Source organism: Halichoerus grypus, chromosome 7 (assembly GCF_964656455.1).
Source record: "Halichoerus grypus chromosome 7, mHalGry1.hap1.1, whole genome shotgun sequence".
Classification (NCBI taxonomy): Eukaryota; Metazoa; Chordata; class Mammalia; order Carnivora; family Phocidae; genus Halichoerus; species Halichoerus grypus.
This window is the reverse complement of record NC_135718.1, coordinates 84,982,152-84,996,657: the sequence shown is the minus strand read 5'-3', so window position 1 is coordinate 84,996,657 and position 14,506 is coordinate 84,982,152.

Below are 14,506 nucleotides of genomic sequence, written 5' to 3'. Positions count from 1 at the left end.
CAGCGGCCGGCTCCCGGGTCTCCTGCATCTGGCCACATGGCCCCTCTTCCTCCAGCCCATGCCAACTGCCGACACATAAATTCTTACCTGCTGTCTTTGTAAACATGCATACGCACTTCTTTTGCTTACTTCCATTTATATATAAGTCCCTCATCACGTAAGCATTTATTTTCCTTACAAAAAGTTGCCAAAATAAAGGAATGTTTGAGGTTGCTTCAGTGGTTGTCTGCTTGTTTTTCTTTTTCCAGATGTTTTTACAGTTAGGATGAGCCTTATTTTATACAAATATGTGGGATACTGTCACTAAGTCAGGTTTAGAAATAAATTTTCCAAACAATAAAGCATTTGCATTTCTCTGGAAAACCAGGAGCTGCAGGCCGTGCTGCCCTTGTTGATTCTGAGCTTGTAGTTTCCAATAATCTCTTGTGAAACATTTGTTACTGTGCAGATGAGGTAAGTTTCACCTTGTTTCTGTTACGTTTTGAGGTTCTCCACGGCAGATAAACTGTACATAGTATGACCTAGAAGCATAATTCTTAGTGTTTTCTGCACCTCCCTGTGCAACATCTGTAGGTCTTCACAGAACTCGGGCACTGTTAAAAGAAAAGTTAGAGGATAGTGATTTTGAGCATCGCTTCATTTCCCTAACGATGCTTTATGTGAAGATGTTACTTCTGTCAGATAAGGTTTAAAAGCAGCATGATCTTGCTTAATCACTAAAAATGAAAAAAGAAAATCGATAAACAAAAGACTATTTACATCATACATATAGAAATATAAGAAAATACTGGGGTGCCTGGCCGGCTCAGTTGGAAGAGCATCCAACTCTTGATCTCAGGGTCATTAGTTTGAGCCCTACATTGGGCACAGAGATCACTTCCAGCAGATGGCTTTCTACATGATGGATTTTATTTTATATTATTATGTTATTTTATTACTTTTCCAGCTGTACTGAAAGACAATTAACATATTATGTAAGTTTAGGGTCTACAACATGTTGATTTGATACACTTATATGTTGCAAAATTATTACTATCATAGCATTAGCTAGCACCTCCACACATCACATAATTACATTTTTTTTGTGGCAAAAACATTGAGGATCTACTCTCTTAGCCACTTTCCAGTATATGATGCAGTGTTATTATTTTTTAGATATATTTTTTAATTTTAGCTTTACTGAGGTATAATTGCCCTAAAATTGTAAGTTATTTGAAGTGTACAGCACAAGTGGGAGGGGCAAAGGGAGGGGGAGAGAATTTCAAGCAGAGTCCACACTGAGTGTGGAGCCTGACAGGAGACTTGATCTCATGACCCTGAGATCAGGACCTGAGCTGAAACCAAGAGTCAGGCGCTTAAGTAACTGCGCCACCCAGGCGCCCCCTATCATACAGTATTGTTAATTATAACCCCTATGCTGTACATTAGGTCCCCAGTGCTCATTCATCAAATAAGTGGAAGTTTGTGCCCTCTGACCAACATCTCCCCATTTTCTCACCTCCCAGCCCCTGGAAACCCCCGTTCTACCCTCTGTTTTCATGAGTTTGTTTTTTTTAGATTCCACATGTAAATGACGCCGTACAGAATTTGTCTTTATTTGCCGATGACAATGTGCTCCATGGGTTGACATTTAACAGAAAAATTTGTGAGCACCTTCTCATCACATCTTCAATTTGACAAGATAAAATATACTGGTAAAAAAATTTCCCCAAAGACAAACAGTTTCTTGAACTTTGGATGGTTTAGAGAAGATATTCAGCCTTCTTGTCTCAAAAATGCCTTGGTTCTCATCTTCAAAAAAAGCTAAAGCTGGAAGTTTCGAAGGAGTACTTCTCTGTGGCTCAAATATTTAGTGTTTTGAGAATGGGGCTTTGATCTTTGCGTTTTGGGAGCACAAATCCAGAATCATGCTAAAAGTTATGAAACTCACTGGCAGGAAAATGTGGGCTTTCCAGATGTGTCATCATAGCTTGTCATCTGTGGCATTGCCACCACCGAACGGTTATAGGATTTGGACTTTTATTTTTTCAGATGTCTTTGAGTTAGACTATTCTCCATTTCTTTGACTTGAGATTTTAGTTTCTCCAGCTTTTTCTTTTGATCTTAAGTTCTCTTTGAAGTCATTCCTCCCCGGACTTTTGAGGGATGAGTACAACTTGGTCCAGGTGGCCTCAGCCTCATACTCACGTGACTCGTATGCAAAGAGGCGAAGAGTAACCTGTTTCTACATAACGATCCTGTTGGTTGACAAAATGTATAAGTCATTGTTGGAGACAGCACCTCTGGTATAACTGCAGGGCATTTACTTGAAGAAAATACGATGTCAAAAGTGTGTGTTGTATCGGGTTGAATGACCATGGCTTCAGGAGAAATTGCAGAATTGATGCTCAGTGGGATGGTAGGGGTGAGTAAGGTGTCTTCTAGAGGCAACGGCAGATGCTCCAGAGCTTGTGGAAGTGAGGAGTGTGGGCTGATTCTGCATGACCTGCTTCTCTCCTATGGCTGTATTAGTTGAAAAGCAGAGCTGAGGTTGGCCACGGCACATTCAATAGTTAGGGGACTGGCTGCTGAAACAGGAGGCTTGATTCTATTTAAGATACAACTATTAACAAAGAGTGACTTCTGGCTGTTTCAAGCCCAGAGAAATGGAATTTTGAAGGATTTTTATTTTTATGCGGCTTCAGGTTTAATTTCACTTATTCTTCAAGCTGAGATATTCTGACTGTTACACTAGCCCGGTACCAGAGCCAGCAAGCTACCAGATGAATACATCCCGGGAAGTTAGGAAGTAGTGGATTAACTAACGGACCTGTGGATATTAAGGTCTAGAATCTCTGATCATTTGTCTGTTTGCTTGAAGTGTTGGACCAAGGATTCGATGTAAGGTAAGCAGTTCAGAGACCAGTTTGTGAAATTTGATAGTTGTGTTGAGGGTGTGAGGAATTAGACTGTGATGCCTGCCCAGGATGCTGTTAGGGCTGTTGAGCTGAAATGTAGACAGACGTTCCCACGAACCATGCAGAACAGCCAGAAGCAAACTGAGTGTGTGCGGAGACACAGGGGTGTTTTGGCCACTCTGGGTGGTGGGGCTAAAGAAACCATATGATTGCATCTGGGAAAGGTCAGGTGCACCTTTGCTGCCTACATGAAATTCAGAGTATGGTACCAGATGTCGTGGAAAATGAAACAGAGTAAAGCCCTGGGAGCCCTGAGTTAGTGCTATCTGTGGTTCCTGCTGAAGTCGTTCTTTACTGGACTGATTGCTCGCCTTGGAGTTGTCCCCCCCTGATGCTGGGGGTCCTATGTCCGTTTATTCTGTCTCCTTGAGAGTTGACCTTGTGTACCTGCTGGTCCATGTTGAGAGAAATCCTTTGATTGCACAAGTTAGAAATTCTGAAATCAATCCCAAAGTTGCACTGTCCTTCACCACGATGCTATTGTATACTCCACTGAGAGATAGGCACGTGGTAGGCATCTAGCTGGGTGCACTGCTGCCTCCAGATACAACTTCAGGCCCCCCAGGAAAGTTTCATAATAGATCCTGTGAAGTTAATTTGGTGGCTTCTTTAGACAATTCATATATTGCCTAAACAGGTCTGTTTGGAAGGCAATTTAGGTCTTAGTAGATGACTACTCATCATGTCTTTCCACATACTTTCTGAAGATGGAAAATCCAAGCTGTAGATGCTCTTGGCTGGTCAGTTGTGAATGAGTTCATCTCTGCTGGGTATTTCTTTCCCAGAGAAGGCCCAGGGACCCCTTTTCCCCCTGGGTCCTCTGGCTGAGCGGGAAGGAAGCAGAATCAGCTTGCATTGCCCTGATGAGAGCAATGTCCGTGGTGCCGCAGCTCCCGTGTCCGAGATGCCGCTCGTTCTGCCCCCTCTGCTCCCACTGCCCTGCCTCTCCTCTAGTCTTCTCATGTTTGCAGAGACTCTACCAGCCCAGTCCTCTCTGTAGCTCCTTTCCTGCACCTCACTTGAAAATCCTAACTTGTCTCCTTGCCTTTGGCCGAACCATGCGTCACACCACAGAAATGTGATTTCTTCAAAGATAGAAATATGATCCTATAGCTGCCCTGCTTAACTCCATTGCTCTCTTATTATCCAAAGAATTCATCCTAATTCCTCAGTATGACCTCAAGGCAAGCAGCCCAGTGTCTGACTCTTCTTTAGCTCTGAATCCTTCTTTCTTAATATGGTCCTTTGTGTCCGAAGGCATAGCATGTGATGCATGTTAAAAGCAAGGAGGATGCACTTGAAGCCTAGATAGAATAGAGTAGGAAACACCAGTTAGGGAAAGCAGTATCAGTTCATCTTAAGAGTCCAGACAGACTTGGTTTACATTTAATTTAATTTTTGGTGGAGTAACAAGCAAGTATGGGACATGAGTTCTGGACAAAGATTTCTTCTACAACTTTGCTACAGTTATCTGTGACTTAGGAGATCTTTCTAATTTATGCCTTGTCCTAAGAAGCTTCATGATAATTTTAAATCTGTGATTAATAACTTATTTGGTTGTCTTGACTGTAGTTACAGATAATAAAAAAATGGAGATTAAATGTCAGTGTCTGATGCCTAGCCGATATAAATTGTGTCATCTGCATAAAGCCCAGTTATCAACATATATTAGAGATATTATACAACTTTATATTTAAAATTTTGAGCTTTTATTATGACCTGTGATGGGAAACCCCCCTTCATTGAACTTCAGCTAGGTGGCAATTTCTTTTAAACATACAAGTGCTCTATTTTCTGTCAAGGAAAGTATAGAGTTTAGGACCTAACAAAATTCTCAATAAAATGTTATTTAGGCAGAACTCTACGTGAGCCCCAGCAGTAATACCAGAGGCATGAATTTACAGATAGCATGTAAGTTTCTTTGATTATGAGCAGGATAAGCTCTTCCAACACTTTGATAATGTGCAGTGCCATTCAAGCAAAATGACACATACTTAGTTTTTTTCTGAAAGTGAAAATCGTGATTGAAGGAAATGCTCTATTAAAATTTTGATACAAATTGCTAAATTGTTTTCTAGAGAATTTGTATTGATTTATACCCACAATGTGTCTGGAAATGTGTCTTTGGCCCATAACCTTATAGTGATAAAGGCAAACTTTTAGGAAATCATCAGTATTCCAAATCTCTGTCACCCTATCAGGTGAAAAAAATTAATCTTTTAATTTTTATTTCTCTAATCACTAGTGAAACCAGTCAAACGTTTAAAAAAATCAGGTTAGTTGATACATGATTTGAAAACCCTCTTTAGGTGTAGAGTTTGATGAGTCGTGTAACAGCAATGCCACAATCAAGATGCGGTACACGTATTTCACTGTTTTGTCCAAGTTTCTGTCTGTGCTCCAGCCATTGGCGGCCTGGTGGCCCAACTGCTTCAAAAGACTTTGAGGGACAGACAGTGCAGAGCCCTGCACTCACCGAGATGCCTGTCCCTTCTCTCTGTGAGTCTTGGTTATCCTACCAGCTTTGTGATTTTTTTTATTTCACCTTTTTTTCTAGTTGTTTCTAGTGGGTAAGTCTGTCTGATACCATATGGGGCAGGACTTTTAATCCCAGTGGTTCCCTCCTTCTGGTGCCAATGTTTGTGTTAGGATGGGTCCTGATGGGATTAGAAACCCTCTCCAGATCTACGGAGCTCACTGCCATACGTAAAAGTGCATTCTCCCTCATGGCTGCATGTCTATCCTGGGTTGAATGGAGCGAATCTGCTACACGGGCTCACTCAGGGGTCCTGGGTGCTAGAGGCCCTTCCGTCTTGTTCTTGCACTTCCTCGAGCACAAGGCTTCTTTATTTGTAGTAGCAGAATAGAATTATTGAAGTTCTTATCCTACTCTTTTACGTTTTAACCAATACTTCTGCCTGTTTATCAGAGCTAGTCACATGGTGCTACCTATCTGGAAAAAAGGTGGGTGACGGTTTGTGCCCTTGGAAGGGGAAGGAAGCTGGTATGTAGCTACAGAAGAAACTAATATTTATGGAGAGTCTACTAGATGCCAGGCCCTGTGATAAGAGATTTATATGTCTTATTTCTATTTCTTACAAGAACCCTATGGGATAGATATTAATGTAATTTTTAAGACGAAGAAACAGAGAATTATGCACATTTAGTGTTTGTCTATAGGGCAATGACACCACAGTTTGAATCAAATGTCTCCTATTTGAAAGTCTGTGCTTTTCTAAGTAGGAAATAAATTATTCAGGCAATAAGTATTTGCTGACTTAAATAAATACGATTTGTTATGGTAGATAGCACAGTCTTACTCAGTTTCTTTTTGGAAGGAATGACTGCTGATTCAAAAGTTACTCTTTAGTGAAAAATGTCAACAAAGAACCTGTCAGCTGTCATCTGTGAGATTTACTCTAGCTATGGGAACTGAATTCTGGAGCTAGCTACTTGTTTTTCTAAGTTTATCTTGATGTCTGTCATTGTAGAAGATAAAACTGGTTTTTTTTTTTTTTTGTACAAAGCGTTTGTAGACTGAAAAGGTAGGTGCTATAAAACACAAGCAAAATAGACATATATTCTCGTGGGAAGCGTGGCCTATTTCATAGGAGATTTTCAATACAAATGGTATTTGTAGGGCAGCAAAGTGTGATCAGCACGTTACATAGTTTTAATGATTAAATGACCAGGAGGTTTTGGTCTCCAACAAATAAAACTTGGAAGAAGATATGTTGAGTACATTTTGGGTAAAATAGGAGATTGTGGCTGAGAAAAACGCAACCCAGGAGAAACCACGTTCTCATTTTCCTCGTGTGTGTGGGAGAGACGTGTGCGGACAACTCACAAGAAGGAAATTTTGGAGGCTGTCCTGCTGCTTCTTAAACATTTCTTATTTGTGTGGAAAATTAATTGTTCCCATGCCAAAGTCTGAAATATGAAATTACAGCACAGGGGGATATGCATCCTGCGAGCAGGGATGGGGAGGAGGGAGTGTCTGCGTGAGCAGACGCGGTGCGAGGGCTTACGTAGTGTCTCATGCTACTTGATGGCAGATTAAAGACAGGAGTCCAGCACTTATTTTTACCGTTACGTAAACTCAATATGTCAGCACTCACTAGGTTCTGGAAAAGCCTGCTGAACGTGGATAAAGTGAAGTTGAAGCAAGTTGAGGGGAGTTTCTGTGAAATTTAATCAAATGTCAAAAGAGTCCTTGGGGAGGAAAAATGGGAACTCGATGCTGCCATGACCCTTCTCAGCCAGCAAGATAAAGAGATTTATAATTTTGGGACTCACCAACCTGCTGAGAAAGGAGCCTGTGATTTTTCAAGTGTTTTTATAACCATTTGTTCCAAAAAAAATCTTTGCAAATGTGACGCACTGTATTCCTGCTGTTGGTGAGGCTGTTCCGGGTGGTTCCTTGTGCTCAGCTCTCTGTGACACAGCTCTGAGCTCTTCTTCATGACGCAGTGTTATGAATTCTCGGACCTGTACTCTCGAGGCGTCTGAGGATGACTCATGTGTTCGTCCTCGTGGGTTGGTTTTGAAATGACTATTTTTAGTCTCTTTTTGTGTTCATGCATATTTTAAGGAGCAGCATCAGAGATTACACTCCATGGTTGTGACAAACAAGATGGATTAGGTTCCACTGCAGGAACATCCCAGTGTCTTGGTGGTCAAACCAACCATGTTTACTTCTTGCCTACACAGCACGTTCATCCAGGGTCGGAGGGAGCTCTGCTCGGGGTCCTCGCTCTAGGTCCATTCTGTCCTGGCCACCACGGTCCTTAACCTTATGAGTTGTAATAGCAGGAACAAGAGAATGCAGTTCTCATTTAATGCTTTTCGAAGCTTCCTTCTGGAGCAGACAGATGTCATGTGTGCTCATATCTCATTGTCCAGAGCAAGTTACTGGGCTTTGCTCTACATCAGGCTGGGAAAGAAATCACAATCCTGCCATGTTTCCCCACAGAGGAGAACGGGATGGATGTGACCGTTCCAACAACTCCCATAATGATCATGTATGCATTTTGTTTCCCACATTTTATGAATGTCTTTTCTGAGCAGTATGCAGTTTTACACATTTTTTGTCTAGGTTATTTACACCTAATTTTGTGGGATAGTTATTTTTATAATTTGTCTATGGAAGTGTATGAATATAGAAGCTGCGATGATCTTTATTCAAGTAGCATCAGGAAAGTGCGGATTTCAGGTCTGTCCATTGATCACAATAGCCATTGGATTGATCTGTTTTTCCTCTAACACCTTTATTGCGGGAAAAAATTTTAAAGTAATTTAATAGTGAAAAAAAAGCATTTATCCACCAGTTAGATTCTACCATTAACACTTTCTATAGTTATTCTCTCATGTATTTGCCATCCATCCATCATCCTGTCTTATTTTCTGATGCATTCTCAAAGTAGGTTGCAGAAATCATTACATTTCCACCTAAACCCTTCAGCATGTTTACCGTTAACTAGATTTCAATATTATTTACAGTTTTTCTTCTTTTGGTTATTTATAAATCATAAAGGTACTATCAGTGAGTCCTGAGAAATGCGATGTCGTTTCTACAAGTCCTTTCAGGATAGAAAATGCTTCATCGTTCCCTCCAGCTCCTTCCCAGGATGATCCCCTTCCCACTCGCCTTTCCTCACATTCTTCTGACATTGTTACATAAGAAATTGATCTTTCCTGGTCTAGTGTTCCATATAAATGGGATTATACAGTGTGTATTCTTTTGTGTGAGACTTCAGCAATATTTCAGATTCATCTGCTGCTGATCAGTGTATATTTCTTCTTATTGCTGAATATAGTTACCTATTACCACATTTTCCTATTAACCTGTCCCCTTGTCCTTTCTAGTTTTTGGCTATTATGACTAAAGCTGCTACAGATGTTATTGCATAAGTCTGTTTGTGGGCGTGTTCTCATTTCTTTCCAAAAAAATGTCTAAGACTGGAGTTGTTGGGTCATAGGGTAGGGGTAAGTTATTTGTGTGTGTGTGTGTGTGTGTGTGTGTGTGAAATTACCAAGAACGTTTTCAGAAGAGCTCACATCATATTGCAATGCTGCCATCAAATTATGAATGTTCTGGTTTCTCTATATCCTAGCCACCATTTAGTGTCTGTCTTCTTAATTCCAGACATTCTGATGGATGGTTGTAAATTGTCTCATCATGGTTTTAATTTGCATTTGTTTAGTCATTAATGCTTTAAGCCCTTCTTCCTATTACTGACCTTAGGTAGGTCTTCTTTTGAAAAGTGTATATTCCAATTTTTTGCTCATAGGAGATTTTTCTCTTCATTATTAAGTTGTAGGAGTTCATATTTTCTTTTTTCTTAAGATTTTATTTATTTATTTGAAAGAGAGAGAGAGAGTGAGTGAGAGAGAGAAAGCACTAGTGGGGGGGAGGGGCAGAGGCAGAGGGAGAAGCAGACTCGCCGATGAGCAGGGAGTCCGATGCGGGGCTCCATCCCAGGACCCTGAGATCATGACCTGAACCGAAGGAGACGCTTAACTGACTGAGCCACCCAGGCGCCCCAGGAGTTCAAAACTGGGTACCAGTTGTTTGTCAGAGATATGTTTTGCAAATGCTTTCTTCTAGTCTGTAATTTGGCAATTTAATTAATTAATGGTAGCATTAGGAGACCAAAATATTTTAACTTTGATGAAGTTTATCTTTTAAACTTTCTGCCTAAGAGAATTTACCAACTCCTATGACATAAAGATATTCTTCTTTCTTTTAAAAGCTTTGCTAATTAGGGGCGCCTGGGTGGCTCAGTCAGTTAAGCGCTGCCTTCAGCTCAGGTCATGATCTCAGGGTGATCATGATCTCAGCCCGCATCGGGCTCCCTGCTCAGTGGGAAGTCTGCTTCTCCCTCTCCTTCTGCCCTTCCCCCAGCTTGTGCTCTCTTTCTCTTTCCCTTGCTCACTCTCTTTTTCTAGTGGAAGGACTCCACCAGGGAGCAAAGTGCTGGCTCTTGTATTATGACCCTAAGTGAGCATCTGCTAACATTGTTCTGCACATTTCAGAGGCTTAGAAATATTTATTTAGCAAATGCAAATACATCCTTCCTAAAATAAAACAAAACCCCCGAATCTTCATTATTCTGGTTTTTGTTATACTAAGCCTCTTTGTGTAATGCTTACCGTTTTAGAAAAAGAAATGTGGTCTCCCATATTTTGTAGCACTCGGTACCCACAGAGACAGGAAAACACCGTCACGAGGTGAGTAATTGGTACTTCCTGCAATCTGAGGGTGGTTCGCTGAAGTGGATGTGATTCATACATGTATGGTTTTGTGGGACTATGGGGCCTCTTGCATAATCTGTTAACTTTTCATACAAATCTTGAATACACAGAATGAAGCTCCCTTGTTAGCTCTTGTAGCTCATCTTCTGGATGCTTCCCTTACAATGGCGTCTTGTGTTTCCAGCACCCCATGCTCTGCAGACAATATGAAGAGGTTATGCCTCTGATTCACTACTTCTATTTTTTAAAGATTATTTATTTATTTATTTATTTATTTATTTATTTATTTATTTGTCAGAGGGAGAGAGCGCACAAGCAGGGGGAACAGTAGAGGGAGAGGGAGAGGCAGGCTCCCCGCCAAGCAGGGAGCCCGATGCGGGGCTCCATCCCAGGACCCTGGGATCATGACCTGAGCTTAAGGCAGACGCTTAACCATCTGAGCTACCCAGGCGTCCCTGACTACTTCTCTTCTTAAATATAAGACTCCTCTTTATTCATTTTACCCATTTAAATGCCTAGAGACAAACCTTCACATCAGCACAAGCCCCACAGTCTTGAGTTCTTGTTCTTTGCTTTATCTACCTTTTCCTGGTCTTGATTTTTCATGCCAGTCCTCAGTTTAAGGGCTGCTAATAAGTGCGATATTTATTGAGCACTTGCTATGCTCTAAGTGTGTCCTATGCGGTGCTAAGCATTTTTCATTGCCGCACATAAAGCTCTCAGCATCTTGTGAAGTAGGTTCTATGATTATCCTCATAATGTACAGACTGTCATTTTGGAAGAAGCTTTGAGGCACCTCTGGGTATGTCACTGCCTGAGAGTGGAGACAGTTCCTATAGAAAACAACTGAGCAATTGAGAGGAGCCTAATAAACAGGGACAGTCAAACCTTTTTTTTTTTGAACAGCATAAAACATCAATGATGAACTGTATAGACCATCATGAAAGTTGTTATCTGCATGAGCCAGAGGCAGCCTTATTTGTTTCATTTGGAAAAATTGACAGAGTAGGAGATAGGCTGGCTCTAGAATGCGACGTTAACCCAGAAAATGCAATGTTTTATATCACCCGTACCTTTTCATAATAGTGGATGGAAAATGTGCTGTCATTTCCCATATATGAGACATTATCACTATGCTGTACAATGACTGTGTAATTCCCAGTAATGCAATTTACTTCTCAGTAGTTTTATAAAGAATCATTTGACTTCTGGGCTGGTGCTAATTAGCATGGAGCCTCACTGGAAATTATTTTGTAGGCAATTTGTGTATTTTGTACAAAACGGTGTCACAGATTCTAAAAAAACCTAGCCTTCTAATATTACTCCTTTAAAAGGGGTTTCCATGAAATGTTGTTAATGCTGTAATTTTAGTGGAAAGAATTTTTATGCATGTCTTTGAGTGGTTTATATATTTGGGGCATTTTAGACGTTTAAAAAGCTTTGATGGTATTTTATCAAATGTTCCTAAAAGTTGTTTTTTCTTAAAGTTCCTAGGTCACCTCTTAGCAAGTTTTGTCTAGGTGATCTTTAGGATATGTAGGCACTTAACACCTTTGTGTGCCCCTCATAATCCCCACCGAAAACTGGAGGCTGCAGGGAAAGTCTGATTTAATGTCTAGTATTAGCAACCTGTACACTAAAGCTAAACAGTAGGAACTTGGTAGGCATGTTTACAATTTAAATTGCTTTTATGCATTTTTTTCTCCATTTTTATATTATTATAAGATAAATATTAAACATAAACTTCTCAAACTTTTAATTTTATTTAGATTTTTAAATCAAAATAATACATAAACATAGTATTAAGATTCAAATCATCCTAAAAGGTCTTTAAAAAGTTGGACCCGGGGTGCCTGGGTGGCTCAGATGGTTAAGCGTCTGCCTTCGGCTCAGGTCATGATCCCAGCGTCCTGGGATCGAGCCCTGCATCGGGCTCCCTGCTCAGCGGGATGCCTGCTTCTCCCTCTCCCTCTGCCTCTCTCCCTGCTCATGCTCTCTCTCTCTCTCTCTCTGTATCTCTGTGTCTCAAATGAATAAATAAAAAATCTTTAAAAAAATAAAAAGTTGGACCCTCTGTATCTTTCCTTTCCCCAATCCTACTCCTCTGTGATGATCATTCTAACTCCTCTTGCTATTTCTTTTCATATTTCACTCCATATTTCTAAAATGTTCTATATATTCCTTCCTTTTGATTTATTAATTTTTGGTATGTCTGCTATTCCTTCTTTCCACTCACACAGCAGGGGGTTATTAAGTTGAACGTATGAAATTGCCAATTTTGACCTTTTCTTTTTTTTTAAAGATTTTATTTATTTATTTGAGAGACAGAGAGTGAGTAAGAGAGAGAGAGAGAGCATGAGCAGGGGGAGAAGCAGGCAAAAGGAGAGGGAGGGCAGACTCCCCTCTGAGCAGGGAGCTTGACGTGGGGCTCGATCCCAGGACCCTGAGATCATGACCTGAGTCCAAGGCAGAGGCTTGACTGACTGAGCCACCCAGGCGCCACTTGACCATTTTTGGTACAGAGATTGCAATGTTATGTGGCTTAACATGAGGATGGTTGCCTGATATGTTCATTTACTTATTTTTTGAGATTATGACTGTCTAGTATATCCTATAAATTTATAAAATATTTTTGGAAATTTTTAATATAATCAAAACTGCTGTGTTGTCTATTAGTTCCATAGTTTATTTTTTCTAGAGATGACTTCCTTGGAGTTTTTGTCCTCCCACTCCAATCTGGACTCATAGGAAACCCTTAATCTGGGAATTATTTATTTTCTTCATTTTGTTTCTTGGGCCCTTGGTTTCCCAAGAAAAGTGCACAGGAAGTACATTATTTGAGCCACTGTAGCTCTGAAATACCTTTATTTTGCTCTCTTACTTGGAGGATGGTTTGGCTGGGTATAGAATAATACCAGGACTTTCAAGGTGCTGATTCTCCATCTCTCCCTCTGCCTCTGGTTTCCAGTTTTGCTCCTCAGAAGTCTGATCTCATTTTATTCATGTCAGATGATTTTTTTTTGTCTCTCAGGAAGCTGTAAAGTTTTTCCTTTTATCCCTGGAGTTCTGAAAATTCATAATAATGTTCTTTGGTGAAAATATTATTTTTATTTTGTTTATTTATTTTTAAGATTTATTTAATTATTTGAGAGAGAGAGAGCATGAGCAGGAGGCAGAGGGGAGGAGCAGAGAGAGAGGGGGAGAGAGAGAGAATCTCAAGCAGACTGCCCGCTGAGTGTGGAGCCCTGAGATCACGACCTGAGCCAAAACCAAGAGTCAGATGCTGAACTAACTCAGCCACCCAGGTGCCCCTATTATTTTTACTTATTATTCCAGGGACTTTGTTGATCATTTAAATCTGTAATTTAATTTGTTGATCATTTAAATCTGTAATTGAATTCTTGAATTATTTATTTGGTTATATACATTAATACCATTTATAATTTTACCTTGTTTATTATCCTCAGAGCTAACAGTTTAGATGCTTGGTGCCTCTGCTCTGATGGTTGTTAAATATTTTGAATATCATTCCTGTGTATCCTATTTTATCTTCCAACTTGTATTTTCCACTTCAGTGAGGGAGTTTTATTCATAATACTCAGATATGCAAGGTCAAGTTTCTTCATGCTATTTCTCTAATCTAGAATACTTGATTAACTCTCAATTAAATCCTACTAATAAGTCAGTAGCAATATATACTAATCCTTCTCAAATTCTTACCCCTGATGATGTTGTCATTAATCACTTAAACTGTAATTGATTTTTCCCCTTGATCATCATATTCTTTGCTTGAAGCACTCAGTTTAGCTCTTGATTATGTTCTATATACAATTTATAGTTCATAGTCTGTCTAGAAACATGCCAGTTGTCTCCCTCCATTCCTAGGTCATCCTTTCTGTCCACATGCTTGGATGAGGGTAGTTTGATACTTTTTATTCTCAGACTCAGGAAGAAACACTTGACTTGGGACTGAAAAATCAGAGTGCTTCATTCCCCTGGCCGAGGGTGCTGGCTCAGGGAGGGCGGTAGCTCCCAAACTAGGATCAGACTGCGTTCTTGCCAGGAAGACATGCTTCTCTCCCTCCTCTGGGGTTGCAGGTTAGTGGCCGTATTTCCCATTGTGAAGAACTGGCTTATGGTAGAAAGGAACCCACGTTGAGCAGTAGAGTGGAAAGACTGGAACATGGGGTCTGAGAGAAGAGGAGAGTAAACAGAGCAGGAATAGCTGCCTCACTGATTTTCTCAGAAATGAAATAGTGTATTTGCTAACTTCGTAGTTAGAGGTGGCCATTCAA